Source organism: Diaphorina citri, unplaced genomic scaffold (assembly GCF_000475195.1).
Source record: "Diaphorina citri unplaced genomic scaffold, Diaci psyllid genome assembly version 1.1 scaffold1020, whole genome shotgun sequence".
NCBI lineage: Eukaryota > Metazoa > Arthropoda > Insecta > Hemiptera > Psyllidae > Diaphorina > Diaphorina citri.
This window is the reverse complement of record NW_007378450.1, coordinates 62,373-82,592: the sequence shown is the minus strand read 5'-3', so window position 1 is coordinate 82,592 and position 20,220 is coordinate 62,373. Positions and strand designations below refer to the sequence as shown.

Below are 20,220 nucleotides of genomic sequence, written 5' to 3'. Positions count from 1 at the left end.
AATACAGGATAAAGCAGTGAAAGGGTTAATGATTGGAGAAAACGTGGATATAATAGAGAGAAAATGAGAAAAAAGGAGCGAGATAGAAGGAGGAGGAAGAGAGGACTAGTGAAAGAGGACCAGGGGAAAGAGAGATGAGGAAGAGAGGGGGATAATGAGCGGAGAGAGAGAGAGAGAGAGAGAGAGAGAGAGAAAGCTCTTATTTGTTTTAGGAATTCATATTTTATTCTATTGGGTTCTAAATGTTCTAATCAAATCTGTTGAATATTCTAACGGCCTCTGCAAATTGCTACCTTTTTTCACCCCCCCCATTATTTTTCTCAGACTACCTCGCATCCACTCCATCATTTGCCTGTAGTCCTCTCTCTCTCCCTCTCTCCTCTCTACTTCTCTCTCCCCAGCTTTCTCTTTTTCTCTCCCTTCCTCACACACATAGTTTCTCTCACTCTCTCTCTTTCGCTCTCTCTGTCTCTCTCTCTCTGTCTCCCTGTTCACACACATCAGTTTTCATAGATTGGACCCCGCCTATCCTTCTTGTGGTCAGTAGATCCTTGACTTTCTCAAACGCTATCTTCCCCATTCCTATTCTGCTTCTGATTTCTTCAGTGCAGCTTCCGTTTGATTTTTGATTCCGTTTGATTCCGTTTTATGTATATGTATTGCCCACAAAAAATAAACAAAAATCCATCCCACCCCAAAAAAGATTAGAAATCAATTTTGTACCCCGCCTTTTATTCACTTCATAATTTGTGTGCTCCTCCTTCACGTAGTATTTATTTATTTTATCCTACAAATGCTTTAATAAATGTTTTTTTTTTTCAATAAAGGTAATATATGTACTCACATTATTTCTTTAAATTACAATAATTATTAATGGGCAAAATAAAATTATTGCAGTACTACCCTTGCTTCGGGGTATTCAAAATTGAATACCAGAGGTATTCAATTAAATGAGGACAAGTAAACTAAGTCAAAGGCAGGAGCTAAGTCGTTAGAACTCCCTATAATGACTGAACTGATTTAAAATGCCTCTAATAGCTTATAGATCTCTTATATTAATTTGTTATAAACTTATCACTGAAACTTAAATAGGGAATCGAACCCCCTGATCCCTGGCTAACGGACCTGTTTGTAAAAATTGTGTCTGCTTTTATTTTTTATTTTATTTTTTTATTATTATTTTTTTTTAATACGAATTTATTTTAGCACACATCAGTTTGGCAATGAGTTACATGAGTAGGAGTTTTCTAATTTATTTATATGGTGTAGTTTTAATTAATTAACTAATTATTTTAATTAATCGTATAGATTAGTTTAATTTATTGTTAATTTTGTTCGTACTCGTCAACAAGAATGAAGGGTTGATGTGATTGTTGAATCTGAAACAGAGAACATGAAATCACATGTAATTAGGTATGCATTTATCTAATATTGGAGCTTTTAAATTTTACTATTCAGCTTTGATTGCCTTTTTTACAGCGATAGATCGATAGATATTTGTTGGGAAACTGAAAAGTTAGGTCAGAAAATTTTCACCTGGCTGGGTTTTGAACCCAGGGCTTCCAAATCGTGTACCCAATAAAAATCTTTGTGAGAAGATCCACAACTGATAAATCATGGATTGAAAATCCGAATTTCCCTTGAAGTTGAAAATTCCAAACTTCTCAAGCTTTTGAAAATTTTCCAATTGAAAGCCCATTAAAAAATTCTCTAAACTTTTCAAATTGGCAGGAAACCATTTTGTTTGCTGAAATCTTGGGAAAATTACTTTGATTAAAAGCAAGAGTTTATCATGTTTTGAGTGAGAGTTTTAATTGCTCATTATTACTCTGATAGGTACTGAAAATTTGAGAGAAGGGAAAAATCTTACCTCAGGCTCATCTTTCCTTTAATACTTTTACCCTCTCAAACTCCCTCTTTCCCCCTATCTTACACCCTCTTTCCCTCCTACTTCATATTTCCCTTTCTCTCTCCCTCCCTCGTCTCATCCAGCTCATCCTATAAAATAAAGAGATAATGGGTACGTTTATTAGGCAATTAAATTCTAGCATCACATATTACATTATCTTCAATTACCTACATAGTAGGAAGGGGGATACCTACAATCTACATTACCATGTTATAGTTTGAACATAATACTTAAGTGTTTAAATATACCATTTCCCTTTCTCTCTCCCTCCCTCGTCTCATCCAGCTCATCCTATAAAATAAAGAGATAATGGGTACGTTTATTAGGCAATTAAATTTTAGCATCACATATTACATTATCTTCAATTACCTACATAGTAGGAAGGGGGATACCTACATTACCATGTTATAGTTTGAGCATAATACTTAAATGTTTAAATATACTAGTACCTATTTAAGAGTATAATCTTGTAAGTACCCACTCATAGCAAGTACCTAATTGCTATCTAAAGTTTATCGCCTTAAAGCTACACATTACCTAATACCCTAATAGCAATCTCTAATTTCCCAAGTACTTAACACGTTTTACGATATTAACTACCTATCGATTATAATGTGATGGGCTTACCACTGATAGAGAAAGCTCGATGCTTAATTTGTCGGCAAAACACCAGTTATTTTAGTTGGCAAAACATTGGGGTAGGTCTTAAAAATACCTACATAGGTTGATTAGGTACCTAGATATGAATGAAGAAAAATCCTGAAGCATGTGCTGTCTAATGCCTATACTGCTTATGTGCCTTTGCCTATATTGCCTAGCAATCTCTAATTTCCCAAGTACTTAACACGTTTTACGATATGAACTATCGATTTTAATGTGATGGGCTTACCACTGATAGAGAAACCTCGATGCTTAATTTGTCGGCAAAACACCAGTTATTTTAGTTGGCAAAACATTGGGGTAGGTCTTAAAAATACCTACATAGGTTGATTAGGTACCTAGATATGAATGAAGAAAAATCCTAAAGCATGTGCTGTCTAATGCCTATACTGCTCATGTGCCTTTGCCTATATTGTTGGTTATGAAAATTGCTTTGCACATTGCATACTTAGAAGGTACTTACATACTTTCCGGCGTTCACACAAATTGGTATATTTTTTCGATATATTTATTTTTTTATTTGTATTTATTAAAGTGTTCTAACATTGTTTTCGATAATTAAAAATTCCGAAAAATATACCTACCTATTTACCTATTCATCTACCTAGGTATCACAATATAGTCAGATAAGGTGATCGGGAGTAGGTGGAAAATTCACGGAGAAAAACAAATTGTATACAGGGTGATACCATTTGTCAGAATTGCAACATTTTAAAATCAAGTACAGTTTTGAAGGTGGGTTATCGCATGGTTAATTTTGGGGGGCCCCCCCCCTAAATTAAGGAATGTTTATGGTTCATATCTTCTTGAAAATACCTAAAGCAAAAGCTATCCCAGGGGAAAGAAGTGTGTTTTTACTGAGTTGGATTCAGGGTTTTTACAGAATATTGACTTTCTTCAGTTCTTCTTCAAACGAACGTGTGTCTCTGTATTTGTTATTTAACATAGGTACGATTCCGTTTTCATATTACACAAACACACAGTTTATTATAGGTAGATAACGTCATGTTTTGAAGACTAGAAAAATAAAATTGAACATTTAATGATGTACGCGTACCATTCCCTAGATATTAATAATTATTATTAGATATTGAATTAGTTTCAAAATTTACTTTTAAGTAACTCATTCAAGCATTGATTAAATAAATAGTTAATAAAATATCGGCATTAAGATAAATGGAACTTCTTATGGCGTCTGCACTTGAATTTTCTGATGACACAGAAGCTGCTAATAACAACACTAGCTTTAATAATGACAACCCTCACTTGACACAGTTTAAACAAGACTTGTTAGTGGTTTCCTTATTTACGTACACAGCATAATGTAAGGTGTCTTAGCTTTCAGGTGTCACATAATTATGAAATTAATAGAAAAGGTGTACCATACATCTCGGAGATTTTTTGGAGCGAAGTAAAGACTGGAATAGCTTTTCAGAAATATTGCACCCATGGAAACAAAGGTTGAACAAGGAACCACCTCTTGATATAAAATTTCCATTCCTGGTTCCTAGTTGTTAGATATGTACGAGTATGTTAAGTACCCAGGTAGGTACCAACACTACTGATTACTGACAACCTTCCTGCAAATGAACAAACAATAGAAATGGAAATAGGATTATTTCAACGTATTTGGAAATGGGATTATTTCAACGTATTTCAAACAAAAAGAAATAAAGCGAACGAGAAGAGATAGAGAGAGCTCTCAAGTATTTCAACAATGTGGAAAATACAAATAATTACATTAGTGATTGTTTTATTTGTAACTTTCGCATCGATGACACTGTGAGTGTTTGTTCCCAAATGTCTTTCTACATTTGAAGATTTATTCAAATCTGATATTGTATCTCTCTCTCTCTCTCTCTCTCTCTCTCTCTCTCTCTCTCTCTCTCTCTCTCTCTCTCTCTCTCTATCTCTCTCTCCCTGTTCACACACAGTTTTCATAGATTGGATTAGGAATATCATTATGTACAGCATTGCGGTTTAACGCTCCCCGGACCCTGAGGGAGTAGGAGAAAGGGTTGATGATATATTTATCAGAGAAACCCAGCAAAAGCCCAACTCTGAATCCCGGAAGGGCTTCACATTCCCTGTCGCGTATAATATCTCTAGTAGCGCGGTCAAACTTTCTTGACTTGGCGGGGCGGAGCGCTACCGCGCTCCTTAATTAGGAATATCATTATGTACAGCATTGCGGTTTAACGCTCCCCGGACCCTGAGGGAGTAGGAGAAAGGGTGATGATATATTTATCAGAGAAACCCAGCAAAAGCCCAACTCTGAATCCCGGAAGGGCTTCACAAAAAAACGAGAAATTTTGGGTTGAAAATGGAGCTCTGGATGATCGAATTCGCTGCGATTTTGGAGAGGGGTTCCTATTTGGAGGAATATCAGAAAAACGAGTATCAGTGGATAGATAGGCTATTTATCAGGAACTTAGTTTTCGGACAAATTGGAATCTGACCCCAATGTTGCCCGAAAAAGCGATGTGAGTGTCTTTCGACCTGATAGCCATTGATTTTTCAAAGAGGTTTGATAGAGGGACTTGTAACTGCTATTATCGTCCCAAAAGCGAAGAGAGAAGACTGGATAGGAGAAAGCCAACCGTTTCGGAAAAGAACCTTATCTACACTTTTAAGGGACCTCATCCTCTTACAAAATTTTGGCCAACTTTACCGAAAGCTAGAAGTCTTTCTAGCAGTTTTCAAGAGGTTTGATAGAGGGACTTGTAACTGCTAAGGTATTATCGTCCCAAAAGCGAAGAGAGAAGACTGGATAGGAGAAAGCCAACCGTTTCGGAAAAGAACCTTATCTACATATAACGAAAGCCTAGGGCCTTGTTGACTCCTGCCACGGATAGTCTTGGGAGAACATTAGGCTGACCTTTGGGCCATCCGAGTGTTGCCCGAAAAAGCGATGTGAGCGTCTTTTGACCTGATAGCCATTGATTTTTCAAAGAGGTTTGATAGAGGGACTTGTAACTGCTAAGGTATTATCGTCCCAAAAGCGAAGAGAGAAGACTGGATAGGAGAAAGCCAGCCGTTTCGGAAAAGAACCTTATCTACACTTTTAAGGGACCTCATCCTCTTACAAAATTTTGGCCAACTTTACCGAAGCTAGAAGTCTTTCTAACAGGGTTCTGAGAACCACGCGCAAAAGATGAAGACGGAGTTGTTAGCAAGAGTCGTATGAAGAGCTCGAGATTAGGAGGAAAAGGTATGGATTAGGAGAGGAAGAAAGGGTGGGACGATGGACGAGATAAGGGGTGGAATGAAGGGAAACTTGGGAGTAAAATGGAAGGAAATGAGGTTGTTTTCTTATTTGAGCATTTAAATTATATTTATTTTCTTTTCCCCCTGAAGGCGACGATCATTATAACTCTTAGCACGTGTTCAAGTGCTTTTTGTGAAGTGAATCCTTTTTTTTTTTTTTTTTTTTACAAAATTCAGAACTGCTATTTTTCCGTGAGCTTTGTTTGTATATTTCATAAGCTATGATTCTTATTAGAGTATTGTTCTTTACCTTCTCTTGTTAGATGGTGCTAAAGGGAGCTAGGGGGATGTCACTAAACTCCCCCCTGAAAAAAAAATCACTCCCAAATTGGAAATTAGGGAGCACACAAAAAGTGCTCTCCAAAATATATAGTAACATTTTTGTTATACTTGCATGTACAATGTACGTAGCTATCTACTAACCATAACCACATAAACTTGCAACATATAATGGTTTGGACTTGAAAAAATTACACAATATATTTCAAAGATCAACTCGCACATGTTACTCCACATGTAAGATAAATAAATAATTGAAACAAAAAAAAAAAAAAAAAAAAAAAAATGAAAAAATAAAGATAAATAAATATAAACTGTTCAATAAAATCTGGAACTCAGTTTATTTATTTTTTTTTTTAGTTCAATCATTATTATTCCATAGAAGACCTTGTAGTTACCTATGCTTCTTTTGTAAATTTGAGTTTGAAAATTCCAATTAAGTAGTTAAACTTTCAACATATAATGGTTTGGACTTGAAAAAATTACACAATATAGTTCAAAGATCAACTCGCACATGTTACTCCACATGTAAGGTAAATAATTGAAATTCTCTTCTGTTTTTGCTTTTTCCACGAAAGGTTTGCAATTTCGAAAGCTCAAAGTAAAAGGTTGCTCTAATGAAAACAAATTATTAGAATGTAAAATGTAGCTTTTTTTCCTGCAGCATATTATAATATTCCGCACAAAATAATCCAGCAGAGAACGGTGGAAAAAGTCTTAATAGAGAAAGGCAAAATGGGGATTTTTTTTTTTTTTTTTTTTTTTTTTTTTTGTAAAGTCGGTAGGTAAGTATAACATGTTAGGTAAAACATCTGTATTTAAAATGTAAACTCCATTATGTATGTATTTACCTATGTTGGTTGCTCAGATGTGCGAGCATATTATGTTGTATTTATATGTCTCTACAGGTATACATACATGTGTGTTCTATTTATATGTATCATTATGTTGAAATCTGTTCATGGCCAGTGGTCATTTTAAACTCTTCATACCTACTATCAGATTTTCAACCCTCCAATCACATCGACTTCATTTGATGTGGATCCATTTTTGGACGGTTTTCCATCTTGAGGATTGCCTTTCAACTTGGGACTATGGCTCTTTCAAGCATCAAGTTTGCATCTGAGTTCATGTTGTATTTATATGTCTCTACAGGTATACATACATGTATTGTGTGTTCTATTTATATGTATCATTATGTTGAAGTCTGTTCATGGCCAGTGGTCATTTTAAACTCTTCATACCTACTATCAGATTTCCAACCCTCCAAGTCACATCGACTTCATTTGATGTGGATTCATTTTTTGACGGTTTTCCATCTTGAGGATTGCCTTTCAACTTGAGACTATGGCTCTTTCAAGCATCAACTTTGTATCTGAGATTTAGACAAAAATAGAAAGTTTTTATTTTTTATTTATTTACACGCTAAGCAACAAGGCCATGTGTGAAAAATAGAAAAGATGGAAAAGGATTTTTTTTTCTTCTTATTTTCGATGTCATTGTCTACAGGGACAATGTCATTTCTCCCTATGGGATTTCTGCGAGGAAATTATAAGACCATGAAAAGACCCCATTACACGCTAAGCAACAAGGCCATGTGTGAAAAATAGAAAAGATGGAAAAGAATTTTTTTCTTCTTATTTTCGATGTCATTGTCTACAGTACTCTACAGGGACAATGTCATTTCTCCCTATGGGATTTCTGCGAGGAAATTATAAGACTATGAAAAGACCCCATTCAAACTTTTCGGAAGTGTCAAACGGACATGTCCTACATCTAAGACCCCATTCAAACTTTTCGGAAGTGTCAAACGGACATGTCCTACATCGGAATACGGGGAAGAAGAATGAGAAAGATAGGATAGTGAAGGAGAGAGTGCAGAATACTCGTATGTAAATGGGTAAGAAAGAATACGGGGAAGAAGAATGAGAAAGATAGGATAGTGGAGGAGAGAGTTAGACATATAGAAGATGGAGGTGGATAGGGAGAGGAAATGTGCAGAATACTCGTATGTAAAGGGGTAAGAAAGAGTACAGAAGAGGATGCTGATAATAATGCCCACTGGAAATGTTTGGGGGAAAAAACCACATAGTCGAATGAAAGGGAATGGGAGAAACCGAAGGAAATTTGCTTACTAAGCAGAATAGCATTTGAGATATTTTGTTTACAGACAGACAGACACAGAGACACACACACGGACCAATGGCTGAAACTTTGGATTTAGGCTCTAGGGACCTCAAAACGTGTTTTGGCACTAAAATCTGACCATCGAAAATTTGACCCGATTACATTACTTCACCGCATTCATACCAGTAATGTAAAAAATATGAGGCAAAATAATTATACGGGGTGGGATTAGTTTAGAAGTCACAGTAATGTAAAAAATATGAGGCAAAATAATTATACGGGGTGGGATTAGTTTAGAAGTCAAATAAAAAGTTCTAATATCGTGTAAACTCTTTGGGGGACGTTAAACAGAGAGTAGACTAGTGTCTAGCTGTGGGACTATAAACAGGGAGGAGAATAGCTAACCCTAACCTGTCTAGCTAGCTGGCAGTTTTTCAAAGGGTTCTCTCTGCTTTAGAATCATGTAACCATCCATGGGAACATAATTGAAAGAAATAGAAGAAGAAAAACTCTGGTCTGAACATCACACGACTTTCTATTACATTACGGAACTTGAAAACATGTCAGTCTTGGAAAATTTTCGAGAAGACGCATCGCATAGGGGACTATAAACAGGGAGGAGAATAGCTAACCCTAACCTGTCTAGCTAGCTGGCAGTTCTTCAAAGGGTTCTCTCTGCTTTAGAATCAGCTTAAATAATGTAACCATCCATGGCTAGATGTACGGGTATATTCAGAAGGGAGGATGTTACAGTTGTCCATCCTGTATGTGATCATACACAAAGTAAGGGTCCCCTCTGGTAATCTCATGGTGAAAGTTATTTTTCCATCAGCTCCTATTGTAGTCTTTGTGTAGAGGAAGATAGAGAGAGAAAGAGACTGAAATAAGGAGGTAGACAGAGACAGAGGGAGAAAGATATTAGGGAGGTAGAGAAAGAGGGAGGGAGGAGATAATAAGAAAAGGAGGAAATGTAAAAAAAAATAATAATAATAACTCGTAGATAGGATTTTGCCTCACTCTATGGCTATGTGTAGTTCCCTATGAATATTGAAACACCAAAGAATAACAGGAAAATTGGTGCAGAAAAAAATGAGAAAAAAAGGCCTACCTGCCCTACATAACATGTAGGAAGACGGAAAGGCGAAACATAACGGAATACAATCCTAAATAGGTAAGGAAATACATAGGCAGCTTATTATGCAGGTGTTACGTTCAGGGTGTACCAACAACAAAAGCCGTATAACGTATTTTCTTTTCCCAATTTTTCCTCTTTGGATATGGATATGATTGGAATTTTTCCTCTTTGGACGTAATGCAATTCTCAGAGCTTTGAAAATACATTTCTTCTTGGTTGCGTTGAAGAGCTCACTCAGAATTACAATTTCGAAAGCTCAAAGTAAAAGGTTGCTCTAATGAAAACAAATTATTAGAATGTAAAATGTAGCTTTTTTTCCTGCAGCATATAATATTCCGCACAAAATAATCCAGGAGAGAACGGTGGAAAAAGTCTTAATAGAGAAAGGCAAAATGGGGATTTTTTACTGATTCTCCCTTGGGAGGTCTCTGAACGGCGAAAATTCAACATTACCTACCCTTGGATTATGATACCTGCCCCACATGTAGGTATAGGGTAGATTTTATGTTGGGCTTTTATGTACCTACTGTGTACTATAAATTTTGGAGGGGTTTATTCTAGGAATATAAATTTGTAGGAGCATGCCAAGACTTACATGTTAGGTAAAACATCTGTATTTAAAATGTAAACTCCATTATGTATGTATTTATGTTGGTTGCTCAGATGTGCGAGCATATGTTGTATTTACGACACCCGAAACTTTATGGTGAAAAAATAATATTGAATTTATTTTCCAATCAAGAAACAAAAAATTTCCTCTGCTGAAAGTACCTACCTACAGGATGTTAAAAGAGTTTGTCACAAAAATGAAAATTCAATTTATATTTTCCGTTCTAATGAAAGAGTTCAAAGATGTGTGACGTCAGATTTTACGCAGTTATTTTTTTCGTCCGCTAGGTAGCGCCAGTATGCAAGCGCGCTTGCGGAGGAGCAGAAAGAAATGCGCAGAAACGTATGCGCACAAACAAATTAATGTGTTGCCTGCGAGGGAGCTTTGCTAGGGACATTTGATGTGACGTCATCGTGTACGGGAGCGTATGCCGTGACGTCAAAGCTCACGATTTACCGGTATTTTTTTAATCGACTTATCTCGGGATCTAGAAGTCGTAGAAGAAAAAGAGAAATTCCGTTGGTCCTCATTTTTCCTGCTCTATGACTTTCACCCACGTAAGTGCAACTCTTCAATTATGTAGGTATAGGCACCTATCTCAGTTCAAATAAGTACATAGGTTCAGAGCCTACTTCTTTTCTGGTTCGGCCAGTGACGTCAAAGTTCACGATTTACCGGTATTTTTTTAATCGATTTATCTCGGGATCTAGAAGTCGTAGAAGAAAAAGAGAAATTCCGTTGGTCCTCATTTTTCCTGCTCTATGACTTTGAAACATCACCCAAGTAAGCGCAACTGATCTATTATTAGTACACCGCTTGAATGAGGAAAAAGAGATCCGGTTAAACCTCTTAAAAGGGTAAAGGAACACATCTTTCTACATTGGGGTGTGTTACGGGTTGCCACAAGTTTGGCCATGCCTCGGGATGAACTAGCGGGATTCCGGAGCGAAGCGACGGAATTCAGCTAGTAAGTACATAGGTTCAGAGCCTACTTCTTTTCTGGTACATGTTACTGAAACATCACCCACGTAAGTGCAACTCTTCAATTATGTAGGTATAGGCACCTATCTCAGTTCAAATAAGTACATAGGTTCAGAGCCTGCTTCTTTTCTGGTACATGTTACGAGAGAAGGTATCATGATTAATGACAAAGATTGACTTAAGTTCAATCATCAGCCAATCAGGTAGGCATTCTCCAACGTTTCAAATCTGTTGTTCTAGGTATTTACACTCAAGACCTCATACACCTACACATAATTACAGTCCAGACCTCATATTACCTAGTATCTACTCATAGGTAATTAATTATAAGCTCTTTGGAAAGCAAAAGGACTATCTATTTTTCGTCATCTCCCTCCCTTTCCCCTTCCCTATCTCTCTCTTTCTCCTTCCTTTTCCCTCTCTTTCCCATTCTTTTCTTTCTCTTACTCATGTGATGATGAGATAGAAAGGGATGGCAGACAAACGCTCCATTTTGCTTCTGTGATATTGCACGGCATCGGCAAGGTGTGTTGACATAATGTGATTGATTATAATATGAAAACTTCCATGCCTGTCCCCGTTAATACTTCGATACCGGGATGAAAACCTAATCTCTGTACCCACACCTCTCCATTTTGCTTCTGTGATATTGCACGGCATCGGCAAGGTGTGTTGACATAATGTGATTGATTAATATGAAAACTTCCATGCCTGTCGCCGTTAATACTTCGATACCGGGATGAAAACCTAATCTCTGTACCCACAACTCCATTTTGCTTCTGTGATATTGCACGGCATCGGCAAGGTGTGTTGACATAATGTGATTGATTAATATGAAAACTTCCATGCCTGTCCCCGTTAATACTTCGATACCGGGATGAAAACCTAATCTCTGTACCCACACCCGAAGTTTATACCAGGGTCGGAATCGGTGAATCACGCATTTGTATTCTGCATATACGCGAATTTTTCTTTAAAATCTAATCCGATTTCTGAAGCATATTTCCCTCTTTCAAAGGACAATACGGAATCTGAATTTTAATAGGACTAAAAAGAATGGCTTGGTTTGAACGGCCGTTTTTTTCGGGAGGTTTGATAGAGAGAACTGCTAAGTTCTTGTCGATGTCGTCTCGAAATCGAAGAAAGAAGGAAGACAGGATAGGAGGAAGCCAGCCGTTCCTAAAACGAACCTTATCCGTTTCCATCCATGGCTAGATGTACGGGTATGTTCAGAAGGGAGGATGTTACAGTTGTCCATCCTGTATGTGATCATACACAAAGTAAGGTACCTACATATTTATAATCTCTATACCTACATCATTCTATATCGATAGATAGTAAGTATAAAATAAATAGTAACATTATTGACATTTTTGTTCTTCTACGTCAAATAGGTATTTACATCGTCACATAGGTATCTACATCATAGGTACCTATCTACATATGAACGACGTTTTTTGCGGAAAACCAAGTTGTATTAAATTTAAATGTACTAGGTACCTACTATCGATAGATAGTAAGTATAAAATAAATAGTAACATTATTGACATTTTTGTTCTTCTACGTCAAATAGGTATTTACATCGTCACATAATTATGTAGGTATCTACATACGAACGACGTTTTTTGCTGAAAAACCAAGTTGGTATTAAATGTAGGTACTAGTTACCTATACAGAAATAAAACATTCCAAACATTATGTACCTACATATTGTGTTAATTTCCCTATGCAGATTATTAAGTTCGTGCATGTTAATTTTAAAAAGTATTTATTAAAATAACATTCCAAATATTATGTACCTACATATTGTGTTAATTTCCCTATGCAGATTATTAAGTTCGTGCATGTTAATTATAAAAAGTATTTGTTAAAATAAAACATAATCAAATTAGGTAACATAGTTGAAAGCAAACAACACCTTTACATTCAGAGGGAAACTCCATAATTTTAATTTTTGGCGACCAACTTTTTCCATAATAGTCACATATCTCTACTTTGTGTTTACCAACTTTCTCTATAATAGTCACATTTATGTTTTTAATGTCTCATAACTTTCTGTGGTTTTAACACCTGACAAGGTAATACACTGCTCGGCTAATTTAATATCTTGGAAAAATGACACTATTTACTTTGGTTACTTGTGAGTCGCAAGTTGTGACATTGTATGGTTTAGCAGAAAAAAGTTCTCACTTTGAAAAATGTAATTGAAATTTCAAGAAAATCCGTTCTTAACCCTTGCTTGCCAACTTTTTGTTCGTCCAGATTATCAAAGTTTCAAAGTCCTGCGCGCATTAGTGACTCAAGGATGAAATCAGATAATTAACTCGTTCCCAGGAAAAAGGGCTTATGTTATTTTTTTGGGCCCTATTCACATAGGCCCTTCTTTCTGGGAACGATTGCATTGACGTTATTATTACAATGCGTGTGCCCCAATAGTAAACATAGGGGCGAAAAATCCTACGTAAACACACAGTTTAGCAGAAAAAAGTTCTCACTTTGAAAAATGTAATTGAAATTTCAAGAAAATCCGTTCTTAACCCTTGCTTACCAACTTTTTGTTAGTCCAGATTCTCAAAGTTTCAAAGTCCTGCGCGCTTTAGTGACTCAAGCATGAAATCCGATAATTAACTCGTTCCCAGGAAAAAGGGCTTATGTTATATATTTTGGGCCCTATTCACGTAGGCCCTTCTTTCTGGGAACGATTGCATTGATGTTATTATTACAATGCGTGTGCCCAATAGTAAATATAGAGGCGAAAAATCCTAACCACACTGCCTTTTCTTTTGAATTTTCCGACCCCACCAGGTACTAAACCCAAACCTTCTACATTCCAGGCTAATACCCAATTCTTGTTCTGGATTACTCAAAAGGCCTCCTCTCTCTCTTTCTCTTGATCTCTCCCTTTTTCCTCTCTTTCTCCCACTCTCCCTCTCTTCTCGTTCTCTTTCCTCCCTTCCCTCTCTCCTTTACAGCTCCCTCTTTCCTTTTCTCATTCATTTCCTCGTCCTATCTTTTGACGTAGATTCCTAGGTAGGTATCTTTACTAGGATATTTATCCTACAGGTCCCTCTCCCCATCCCTATGATACTCTTAAAGCAGGGGCTAAAGGTCTTCATAATTTGTTAGTTTTACCTCACACCAACCCCAGCTTTGTATTCTCATAAAACCCAGCTCAGGGTTCTAACAGTCTCACAGGCCTCTAAGGAAATGACATACAACCTTAACGTGTCTCAGGAGATGAAGTGTAATGGGAACATTTTTCTAATAACTCCTTTTATGACATTTTTTCCAAGTCTTTTTAGATAAATCATTATTTCTTCGCCATTTAAAAAAAGCTCGAAATAGGTACCTATGAAACAAAACACGAGTTCCCCATTAAAGTCCCATTACTTTTCTTATCCTTACACTTATACTACTTATACCTATATCAAGTAGATATCTAGATATAAACGTAATTGCTTTAATATTTTTTTCTTTTTGCAATAGGTATTACTCAGATGCTTTGTGCTCTGATGTGATACAAGGTTTCCTATGCAGCGAATTGTAGCTCTTTGTGTTTTCCAGATGAAAATAGGAGAAAGGCAAAATGTTATGAATATACATAGATGCGGTGTATGAACTGTTTGAGAGCACCTATTTGCATTTTGTTCGCTTCATGCGATGCTGAAAATGTAGCCCAGTAGAGTGCGTCAAATGTAGGGTCACATGGAATAAACTGAAGTGGTCCTTAAGTTTCCAATTTAAAGCCATTTCTATGAAGATTTCGGATACAATGATTGGGGGAAGAGAAATAAAATTAGGTTAAGTGAGAGAGAGAGAGAGAGAGAGAGAGAGAGGCAGGCATACATATTAGTGGATGTGCCTAAAATACCAGAAAACCCATTAAGGAAATTTATTTTTTTTTTTTTTTTTTTTTTTTGTGATATGTGTGAAGACGGTGGTTTTGAATTCCAAGCCTAAACTTTATCATCTTGTGCTGTGTAGGTGTATTTCTTTGTTTTCCTTGAGAAGAACCCATCAATTACGCAATGGAAAATTAATTTGGTTTACAAATTAATTTGGTGTCCAATTTGGTTTACAAAGAGATGGACATGTTTTTATATGGTGATAATTTTTTTGAAGGTTTTGATAGAGGGAACTGTAACTTCCAAGGTCCTATCGTCCCGAAAGCAAAGAGAGAAGGAAGACAGGGTAGGAGAAAGTCAACCGTTCGGAGATCGAACTTTATCTGTTTAGGGTGAAATCCGCCCCGCGCGGGAATCGAACCTAAGGCTTACAAGGCATACGCGCTACCCTCCAAGCTACCTAGGCTGACTGGGGCTCAATTTACTACACTTGGTAAAACAGACCCATTAAGGAAATACTCTACTTCCTTGAATCTTTCTGTGAGAAAGGGATTGAAAACAAGATATTAGAGGGGAAGCATTTTCTACTTCATTGTGCTACAAGTTTCCCAAATATCTGTCTGAACACCACTCCCTCTCCTTTAAGACATCAGGTTTTAATTGCCAATGGGAATATTCAATAGGGAAGAAAGGCAGAAAGGAGATAAAGAGGAGAGAGCAGGAGGAAAGGACACCCATTAAGGAAATACTCTACTTCCTTGAATCTTTCTGTGAGAAAGGGATTGAAAACAAGATATTAGAGGGGAAGCATTTTCTACTTCTTTGTGCTAGTTTCCCAAATATCAGTCTGCACACCACTCCCTCTCCTTATTTTGAGACATCAGGTTTTAATTGCCAATGGGAATATTCAATAGGGAAGAAAGGCAGAAAGGAGATAAAGAGGAGAGAGCAGGAGGAAAAAGGATGAGAGAAAATGAAGAATTAATAGAGGCGTTTATATCGAGATAAAACAACTCTTTGAGTCGAGGCTTATCTGTATAGTCTTTGTGAAAAATGAAAACTGAGACACAGAAAATCAAGGAGAAAGAGAAAGCAGGAACGTGGAGGAGAAGAAGAAACCCAGAAGGACGGGAAGGGATAGAAAAGGGATAAAGAAAGTAAAAAGACGAAGGAAAAGGAGTAAAGAAGGAATTTATACAATTCTCAGGTACTCGTATTTCTCTTTTGCTTTCAGGAGGTCTTAAGAATAATTTTTTTAGAGGTTTTGATAGAGGGAACTGTAACTTCCAAGGTCTTATCGTCCCGAAAGCAAAGAGAGAAGGAAGACAGGGTAGGAGAAAGCCAACCGTTCCGAGATCGAACTTTATCTGTTTAGGGTGAAATCCGCCCCGCGCGGGAATCGAACCTAAGGCTTACAAGGCATACGCGTTACCCTCCAAGCTAACTAGGCGGACTGGGGCTCAATTTACTACACTTGGTAAAACGGTAGCTGAGTTTCCATAGGCAGAATACAATGGTAATAAAAGACCTGAAGGATAGATAATAAAACAAAGGTGCTATACATGTACGTGTTCTTTTGTGCAATATAAATGAGAAAACGTTACAACCACTATTGGAAAATAAAATGGTAGGTATACGAGTATCAGCACCTCAAGAAAACTTAATAAAAATTCAATCTCCTAAATAGAAATGTTACGACACCCGAAACTTTATGGTGAAAAAATAATATTGAATTTATTTTCCAATCAAGAAACAAAAAATTTCCTCTGCTGAAAGTACCTGCCTACAGGATGTTAAAAGAGTTTGTCACAAAAATTGAAAAGTAAAAATAAGCAAATATAGAATATAGAAGGGTTGGAATTTTATCGGGATAGCCTTCTATCTTTTATTAGGATAGGGATAAAGATCCCAAGATGATCTTGAATTTCAGGAGAACAATACTGCCGTGCTAAGCGAAAACGCCGTATGTCAAAAAACCCTACTTTCGGGAAATCGAGTTTAAAGATTTCAATCTATACGGCAAACATACGTTTTTGACATACGGCAACACGTTTTAGTGGTTTTTAGGGGTTTAGGATAAAGAAGAAAAAATTTAGGCTCATAGGAACCATTTGGCACCAAAAACCAAAAATCGATTTTTTTGACATACGGCGTTTTCGCTTAGCACGGCAGAATAGGTAGTACCCTACTTTCGGGAAATCGAGTTTAAAGATTTCAATCTATACGGCAAACATACGTTTTTGACATACGGCAATACGTTTTAGTGGTTTTTAGAGGTTTAGGATAAAGAAGAAAAAATTTAGGATCATAGAAACCATTTGGCACCAAAAACCAAAAATCAATTTTTTTGACATACGGCGTTTTCGCTTAGCACGGCAGAATAGGTAGTAACTAGTAAGAATGTTAAAATGTCACTTTGAAAGAAAAGAAATAGATGTTGGGACGAGGAAGTATTTAGTGTGTTGCACATTGCATATTTAAGCATTACAAGGCGTTCATACAAATGGTTCCTAGTTTTTCAACTCAGAACATGTTTTGATAGTTTCAAACTTCATTTAACCGCCTTTGATTTTGGTACCTACATAATAACGATACTGTTGCTACATCACCTAGGTACCTATCAATATTTATTTAATAAATCCGTATTAATGTCTTAAGAAATTCCCTGGTGCTTCATCGCCAGAACCATTACACAACATAGAACTTAGAGCCGTTCTATCCTGAGTACAACATTGATAATATCGGGGGATCAGACTCTCGATTTGGAACTTTTCAGTCCTGTTCGGAAAGGATAAAGAGGTATCTAATCTAGGTATGTATATTCTATTTTAGATTTCGGTACAAACACACCAGGTTCAAAATTGAAGTGTTAAATAGGGATTTTTTCAGATACAAGAGTCCATTGTTTTGCGTTCAATAGAACAACAATAGCTCCATTGGGAAGGGTAGGGATACTCCTAATTTTATTTGCCGCATCCCAACTACTAATAATTAAGTAGGTACAAACTTCCAAGTACTAATCCCATTGTCGTTTTCGCGAGCAATTAAAAGTTTTGATTTAAAACTGATCCAAATGAGACTGATCCAAATTGGAACAAACCACGTCCTCATTCTTCTTCGAAAGTAATAAATAGGTTTCAGCTTTACAAAAGTGACCAGTTCTTTTGGGGTGAAATTTCTACTTAATACCCGAAGCAAAAGGGTTTTACGGGAAGAAAATGTTGCACTTTCCCTGAAAAGAAGGTAAGAGGCAACGTACAAGATACCTCTTTGCATCTGGGTTCAAAATTGAAGTGTTAAATAGGGATTTTTTCAGATACAAGAGTCCATTGTTTTGCGTTCAATAGAACAACAATAGCTCCATTGGAAAGGGTAGGGATAGGTACTCCTAATTTTATTTGCCGCATCCCAACTACTAATAATTAAGTAGGTACAAACTTCTAAGTACTAATCCCATTGTCGTTTTCGCGAGCAATTAAAAGTTTTGATTTAAAACTGATCCAAATTGGAACAAACCACGTATTTAGGAATGTATCAATCAACAATGTGATATTTTTTCTCTCATCTAGTTTCTCAATTCTCATGTTAGCTGTGACAGGAGTTATTATGATTAATTGATTACCTATATTAGGACGGTACCTACCTTAGTAAGTATGTAGGTAGGTATCTAAAATTTATAAAGGTAGGCAAGTTTTTGGGAATGAACGGTTGAAAGTTATCTATTTTATTTGAATTTAATTTAGGATCATATCGTTTGTTCCAAGAAATCTCAACAAAGAAAGCCTTAATCCAATAAAAACTTACCTTCTCGAAATTTTTCGAAAGAAACTTTCTGATCACGGGCGAAGTTTTTTTACCTCGAAAAAACTGACGACGTAACGCGAATGTAACGGAAAATTTGCAACGTAACCGTCATCATGTTAGAAGCTACACTGATGACTAAGGTTGGGGGATGGCGCATGTATGCCCTGAAACCTAGAGCTTTCTCACCGTTTTCAAATTAAGAGAAATACAAAATGTTGGGTGTTTTTCTTTTTTCTCTCGTGAATGCCGTATTTATCTTTCTCTACTCCAGTATCGTTTGTCTTACAATAAGTACCCTTTCCCTTACATGTTACGAGAGAAGGTATCATGATTAATGACAAAGATCATCAGCCAATCAGCCATTCTCCAACGTTTCAAATCTGTTGTTCTAGAATCTAGGTATTTACACTCAAGACCTCATACACCTACACATAATTACAGTCCAGACCTCATATTATTACCTAGTACCTACTCATAGGTAATTAATTATAAGCTCTTTGGAAAACAAAAGTACTGGACCTCATACACCTACACATAATTACAGTCCAGACCTCATATTACCTAGTACCTACTCATAGGTAATTAATTATAAGCTCTTTGGAAAACAAAAGTACTACCCCTTTTCTAGGCAGTCGTTCAAAGGAATCAACGCTGATGATGCACAATGCAATTTAAAAAGTTTTTTTCGTATTCAAAAGGCATATGTATGACAGTTGGACCGATTATTAGTGAACATTGATGATGAAAATTTCCAATCCGAACCCGAAGTCTTGACCTAAAAGTTAGTTTTCCTAGACACTGAACTAGCCCTCAAATCAACAAAATGAACGATTTAAAAAGCTCCAAAGTTATTGATGAAACAAGACGGAAAACTTTTCTATCCCAAGGACAGGATAGAACGTGGGTACAAGTAGGTAGGTAGGTAGTTAACGTACACACCTAATAATTATGTCATATCTATACGTACATTAGCTAATTATAATTCAATTGTTAGTATAGTTAACGAATAACGAATGAAAAGACATTTCTCTTAAGGGTAAAGAATATCATCGGAGTCGCAGTTTTCAAAATTATCTAAATTTTGAATGCGAATTTTCTCCTCAAAGTGTCACCCTGTCAAGTTACAATTTTGGAGGAACCGAAGTGATGTTGCTAGTGCTAGCTTTATAGTACCTAAGATTTCTAACTCGAAAGCACATTTCCTTAGTTTTACGATGACGGTGTAGTGCACAGGGGCGTATATACTTTTTTGGGACCCCCAAGGTTGACCGGGGGTGGATGCACCAAAATTTGGCATTTGGGAGCCCCTAAATTGCCCTCCCTCTCCAAGTCATGGGTGCTAAGGGGTTGCTAGCTTGCTTGTAGTCGTGCAACATCATGTGTCATTCATTGAAAGGAAATTGTCTCCAGTGATTCGTCAGAACCGGGATTATAATATACAAAAAGTCCATTCTGAGGCTTAGGTGTAGGGGCAAACAGCCCTAAAGGATGGGTTAATCTTCTACGAATATGGTACATTGAACCAATGTTATGGGACTTTTCTTTCCTCCCCGCTAAAGGGGGAAGGAAACCAGCCGTGTTGTATTCAGGAAGGTTAAGTATA

At 36.7% G+C, this 20,220-nt stretch overlaps 1 long non-coding RNA gene across 1 annotated transcript; it reads right to left on the bottom strand.

Moving 5' to 3' along the window:
• Positions 1-951: 951 nt before the first annotated feature.
• LOC113469299 lies at positions 952-18,730 on the bottom strand. The gene is made up of 2 exons (XR_003392760.1): positions 18,618-18,730; positions 952-1,379 (listed from the first exon to the last, which is right to left on the bottom strand). It is a non-coding gene; the product is annotated as an uncharacterized LOC113469299 (long non-coding RNA).
• Positions 18,731-20,220: the final 1,490 nt, after the last annotated feature.